The sequence below is a fragment of the Lemur catta genome, chromosome 15 (genome assembly GCF_020740605.2).
Source record: "Lemur catta isolate mLemCat1 chromosome 15, mLemCat1.pri, whole genome shotgun sequence".
NCBI classification, from domain to species: Eukaryota; Metazoa; Chordata; class Mammalia; order Primates; family Lemuridae; genus Lemur; species Lemur catta.
Window position 1 is genome coordinate 21,110,684 of NC_059142.1, and position 6,370 is coordinate 21,117,053.

A 6,370-nucleotide genomic window follows, 5' to 3' on the forward strand; every position below is an offset into this window, starting at 1 on the left:
GTAACCATCACCATAGTCTAGTTCCAGAATATTTGCATCCCCCCAAAAGGAATCCTCATATCCTTTAAGCAGTCACCCCTACTGGCCCCCAGCACCCACTAATCTGCTTTCTGTCTCTATGGATTTGCCTATTCCGGATATTTCATATAACTGGATCAACCAACATTTTGGATCAACCAACAAGGCACAAGGGCATAGAGTTGGACAGCTCTGTGTTCAAAGGAGGTGGACAAAGCACATACCAAGCACGTTACTACCCCAGGGCCTTTGCACTAGCCGTTCCCTTCTCCTAGGACACTCTTCTCTCAGATAGCTGCCAGGTTGGCTGGATCCCTTCCTTCAGATAGATCTTTGCTTAAATATCACCTCCTCAGAGAGGACTCCCTTGACTTCATTATCAAAATGGCATCTTCTATCCCTCTCTATCCCCTTACTCTGTTTTTTTTTCTTTATAGCACTTATCACTCTTGCCCCATATTATATACATTAATATGTATATTTGCTTCTCTGTTCATATTCTATCTCCCCAACTTGAAGGTAAGCTCCATGAAGGCAGCTCTATCCCCAGCTACATGGCTATATCCCAGAATCCGTAACAGTGCCTGGCACATAGTAGGTGCCCCCTAAATATTTAATGACTGAATGAGCAAACACTTTGGCAGTATTGCAGCGGGGAGTTCCTCTGGGATCTGAGCTGGTTCCTGTTGTTGAAAACAACGTGACATTGAACATGCAAATATACAGGAAACTCAATCAGACCCTCTGCTTGACGGTCAGCTGTTTCACTTGCTTCCCTGCTATTTCTTTCCTTCAAAAAGAGGACAGCACTTTGTGATCCCAAGTCCTCTCACTTCGTTGTTTATTATGATTATTTTTTTTTTTTTACCAATACTCATTTCTTTGCTTATTCAGCAAATATTTACTGAATCCTTCCTATGTGGCAGGCAGGTGCTGGGGATACGGAGAACACAACTGACCCAACCCCTGTCCTCGTGAAGCTTTGAGGAGTGAGGGAGACCAGTAAAACAGCAAGCAGTTGCAGTGCATGTGATGCTTGAAGATACAGTTTTAAAGATAAGAAAATCTTTGGGCACAAAAATACTCATTACGCTATTATGTATTAACAGCAAAAAGTCAGTCACGATCTCTTTGTCCAACAGTAAAGAAAGACATATATTCCATGCGCCATTACGTTGCCATTAAAATGATGCCATGAAACAGCCATAATAAGATGATACAAGGCTTACTATGTAAAGAAAGTAAAATAGGACTATAAAGTTGTAGGAAAAATATGGTCCCAGTCATATTTAAATATGCATAAAAGGCCAGAGGAAATTCACAAAAATGTTATTGATGGTTGGTGGCAGAATTATTAAAAGCATGGTATTAGGTTGAACTGCATGATACTGCCATTTTTTAAAAAATGTATCAGTTATTTAATTAGGTTCTTTGTTAAGAAATTTAAAACACCAATTTGTGAAGATAAACTTCCTTTGTCAGGGCAAACACAGATCGCAGGTAGCCCTGGAGCTGAGGAATCGATTTGATTTTTGGTAAAATTTGCCAGTCCACAGCTTTCTGATCAACCATGTGCTGCTGTGTAATCTCATGTTAATATTTCTCTTTTTCTATGTCGAAGATCTCATCTTCCTGGTGCCTGGGGCTTCTGCAACTTTTCTTCTTTCTTCTTCTTCTTCTTCTTCTTCCTCCTCCTCCTCCTCTTCCTCTTCCTCTTCCTCTTCTCCTCCCCCTCCTCCTCCTCCTCCCCCTCCTCCCCCTCCTCCCCCTCCTCCCCCTCCCTCCTCTCCCTCCTCTCCCTCCTCTCCCTCCTCTCCTTCTCCTCCTCCTCCCTCCTCCTCCTCCCTCCTCCTCCTCCCTCCTCCTCCTCCCTCCTCCTCCTTCCTTCTCTTCCTTCTCCTCCATCCTTTTTTGTTTTTAGACAGAGTCTTGCTCTGTCACCCTGGGTAGTGCAGTGGCATCATCGTAGCTCACTGCAACCTCAAACTCCTGGACTCAAGCTATCCTCCCGCCTCAGCCTCCGAGTAGCTGGGACTACAGGCACTTGCCACCATACCCGGCTAATTTTTTCTATTTTTAGTTGTCTGGTTAATTTCTATTTTTTTAGCAGAGATGGGGTCTCGTTCTTGCTGAGGCTGGTCTTAAACTCCTGACGTCAAATGATCCTCCCACCTCGGCTTCCCAGAGTGCTAGGATTACAGGCATGAGCCACTGTCCCCAGCAACATTGCCATTTTTGTAAGTCAATTTCATACAGCTCAACCTAATAGATTGGTGAAAAGGGCCCCAGGCAAACTTGGATTCAAATCCTGGCTCTAGTATGCATCATTCGGTCTGCCTCACCTCAGTTGTGTAACCCTGGACACAACCTCTCTCTCAGCCAGTTGCCTTATCTGTAAAATGGGCAGAAAAATAGTCTGTATCTCAGTGTTGTGGTGAAAGTTAAATGGAATAACGCCTGTAAGGTGCATGGCTCACTGCAGTCCCTGAATAAATGGTGGCCATCATTGCGGGAGATGTGTTCTTCCTTCTTTACTGTATTTTCCAAATTTCCTATAATTAATAATTACAGCTTTGTTTCTTTAATTCTAAAGCTAACAAACATAATTATTTAATCTTCAAAGGGGCTGTGCTCCATTCCCTGGGGACCGCGAGCCTGTTCCTGGGAATGCAGTTGGAGGCTTTCTTCCAGCCCTGCTGCGGCTTGGCTTGGCTGGACAAAGACAGTGATCTGAGAGCAGAGCTGGATGTTTGTGCTTGAAGGGACCCCGGGAGCTTTATTTATAGAGGACACTCTGTCCCAGGGCCAGATCTGCTCCCTCACTCCAGCATCTGCTGTATGGACTGAGCCGCCAGAGAGGCTGCCTCGGCCCACCCTGGCCTCAAACCCTGGGTCACAGTGCTCCGTGTCCGCCTCAGTCACGACAGCCTTTGGTGCAGTACTCTTCCCTCAGGGGCTGCTTCTGGTTCTGAGCCTAGAAGCGAAGCTCAACTTTTACCACGGCCAATGCCCAATGGGCTACACTTTCTGTTTGGGTTGATGAAAAAGTTTTGGAAATAAATAGTGGTGGAAATAAAGGCTACAAACTTTCAGTTACAAGATGAACAAGTTCTGGGGCTCTAAGGTACAGCGTGAGCTCGTTAATGTGATTGTGCTAATCCTTACACAAAGTATGTGTATGTCAAATCATCACACTGTACACATTGAACATATACAGTCTTATTTGTCAATGAAACATTTTTAAAAAGAATAGTGATAATTGCACAGCATTGTGAATATAATTGAATGCAATTGATGCCACTGAATTGTACACTTGAAAATGGTTAAGATGGCAAATTTTATGTTATATAAGTTTTACCACAATTTTTTTTTATAAATAAAAAAAACCTGGGATGAAAGGACTAAAGGGAGGGAGGCTTTCATGAAATAACCTAGGACTGGCCAACACCACGATAGGAGACCTGGCTTTAGGCCTGTTCCGCTCCATATTTGGTTCCAACTCCTTTGAGGCTCAGCTTTCTCTTCTGCAAAATGGCCTGATACCATGCTGCCCTCACACGGTGCTCATGAAGCTCAAATATGATCAAATGTGTGAACCTCTTTTGTAAAACATTCAAAACTTATTTTAGTTTTTTGTTGTTGTCATTGTTGTTGTTGGGCTTTTTTTTGCAGTGGTGCAATCATAGCTCACTGCAACCTCAAACTCCTGGGTTCAATTGATCCCCCTGCCTCAGACTCCCAAATAGCTAGGACTACAGGCCATACCTGGCTAATTTTCCTTATTTTTTTAGAGATGGGGTCTCACTATGTTGCCCAGGCAGGTCTCAAACTCTTGGCTTCAAGTGATTCTCCTGCCTCAGCCTCCCAAAGTGCTGGGATTACAGGCATGAGCCACCTCAACTGGCCTCAATAATTAATTACCATTATCACCCCATCACCACCAAAAAAAAAAAAAAAGAAAGAAAGAAGGAAAGAAAGGAAGAAACACATCATAATCAAAACACCACAGTACTATTCTTTTGCTCTGAGGATACCTGAAATTCCACCTTGAGGCTTGGATTACTGTTAAATGGAAACCTCCAGAAACAAGGAAGGGAAAAGGGGAAACTAAAGGAATCTCTCAAACTCTGGCTCCTCTCCGTAAACGAGATGCTGTATTTTCTCTTGGGTTGGCTTTTGTGGGACTCCCAGGGAGGAGACGGTGAGACTCAAGGTGTCAGAGGAGAGCAGTTTAGAGGAGCAAAGGAGCAGAAACAGGAAGGCTGAGGCACCGAAGAGCCACCCCCAACATCACAATTTGCCCCAGCATTAGGCAGAGGAGAAATGCCCTCGCCGTGTCCCCTCTCCTCCTCTCCCCGCCTTAGGTTGCCTTTCCCATCTTTCTCCTGGGAGATTTATTTCTGTCTCTTTTTTCATCTAAAGCAACGGAAATGAATCATCTCTCAGCCTGTTTAGTAAACAGCCCCATGCCCCCTGACCCCAGCTGTCCCACTGCTTCCTCTGTGGCTGCTCCAGAGCGAGGCCTTACCCCCTCACAAGCAAGACCCCTCAGGGCTGGTTATTCTTGGGAATCTTCTGCCCCCTCCTCTGCCCCCTGCAGTCCTGGCAGCTTGACCTCCTCCACCCTGGGGAGGAGGGAAATAACACACAGCATTCCAAATGGCAATTCCACGAGCTGACCAGAGGGATAGGGGAAGCAAGGGAACCACTGTGTTTTGAGGGCTTTGTGTGCCACCTCAACAACCCTATTAGTGGATCTCACAATTCTCATTTTACAGATGAGGAGTTCAAGGCTCAAAGAAGCAAAGGAACTTGCCCAAGGACAAACAGCTGGTCAGTGATGGAACCAACGCTTAAAGCCTGAATTTCGGGATTCCTGGATTCATTCCGTTATGCCAGGTGGCCCTGTGCATGTGTGTTGAAAGCGGGTGTAGACAGGTCAGCTAGAATATCAGCTGCAATTTATCGGGATGGAAACCCATCATCTGTGTGCATTAAGCCACGTGCATATAATAGATGGGTGTTTACCTGCAGAGGAGAGAGCAAGGATGCACAGTATATATTTTACCAGGAGTTCCAGGAGTCACCAAGGATGATGTCAAGGAGTGACAAGGTTCCAGAACAGAGGAAGGGGATTAATGAAATGCCCAAATTCAAGACCACCTACACCCTGCTGTCACCTCATGGTGATGGAACTTCACAGATCAATGTGCCCAGCTGTGTCCACCTCCGTGAAACCACACTTCCTGGTGAACACAACCATGCAACTATTTATTGGATTTCTAAAAATGTTCAGGTGCTGTTTCTAGCAGCTATGAAGGATACAGAAATAAAATTGCTGAGGTGAAAATTTCTAGTGTGGCCAAGTGTTTGGTGGCAAGGGGTGAAATTAACACAAGTATATAAATAAGTGTGATGCAAGATAGATAGAAAGTGCTCAGGCTCTTTTGCTACGACAATGGGTCCGGTCGTCATCTGTGGACGATGTATCTTGCTCTGTAAACCTGTATCTCCCTCTTGCTCTATAATCCTATCTTTCTCTCCTCAATAAACCTCATTTTCTTGCTTAAAAAAAAAAGTACTCAGGACCATGGCCAGTGCGGTGGCTCAGGTCTGTAATCCCAGCGCTTTGGGAAGCAGAGGTGGGAGGATAGCTTGAGGCCAGCCTGGGCAACACAGACCCCTGTCTCTACAAAAAAATAAGAAAAATTAGCTGGGTGTGGTGGCACGCGGTTCGTGTAGTCCCAGCTACTCGGGAAGCTGAGGAGGGAGGATCACTTGAGCCCAGGAGTTCGAGGCTGCAGGAAGCTCTGAAACCCACCACTATGCAGGGAGGTCTGGGGTCCCTCGCATGCGGGATGTCTGTGTGCGAGGGCGTGGGGCGCGCCTGGGTGGGAGGGAAGACACCAAGACCCTGGGCCCGGGGAGCAGGACCGTCAGGGTCTATGCAGGGAGCTATGCATCCAGCCTAGATGACAGAGCTAGATACCCACCGCAAAAAAAAAAAAAAAAAAAAAAAAATGTGCAGAAGGCCAAAAGAAATGGACAGATCCTGTATCAGTGTTCTAGGAGGACCAGAGGATGTCGAGATTGCTCAAGACTGGGTATCAAGGAGGGCTTCCTGAGGAGGTGGCATTGCATATAGCTATGTCTCTCAGTAGACATAAGATCCTACCTCGGAGAACGCTTTAGTAGAAGTTAGATTCTGTTTAATTTTCCAAGGAGCTCTGAGATGCAGACATATGCCCTTGTTCCTCTTTTACAGAGGTGGAAGCTGAGGTCCAGAGAGGTTGAATAGGTTGTCCATGGTCTCGCAGCTAGCAAGTGGCGGGCCAGGATTTTTGATCTCGGG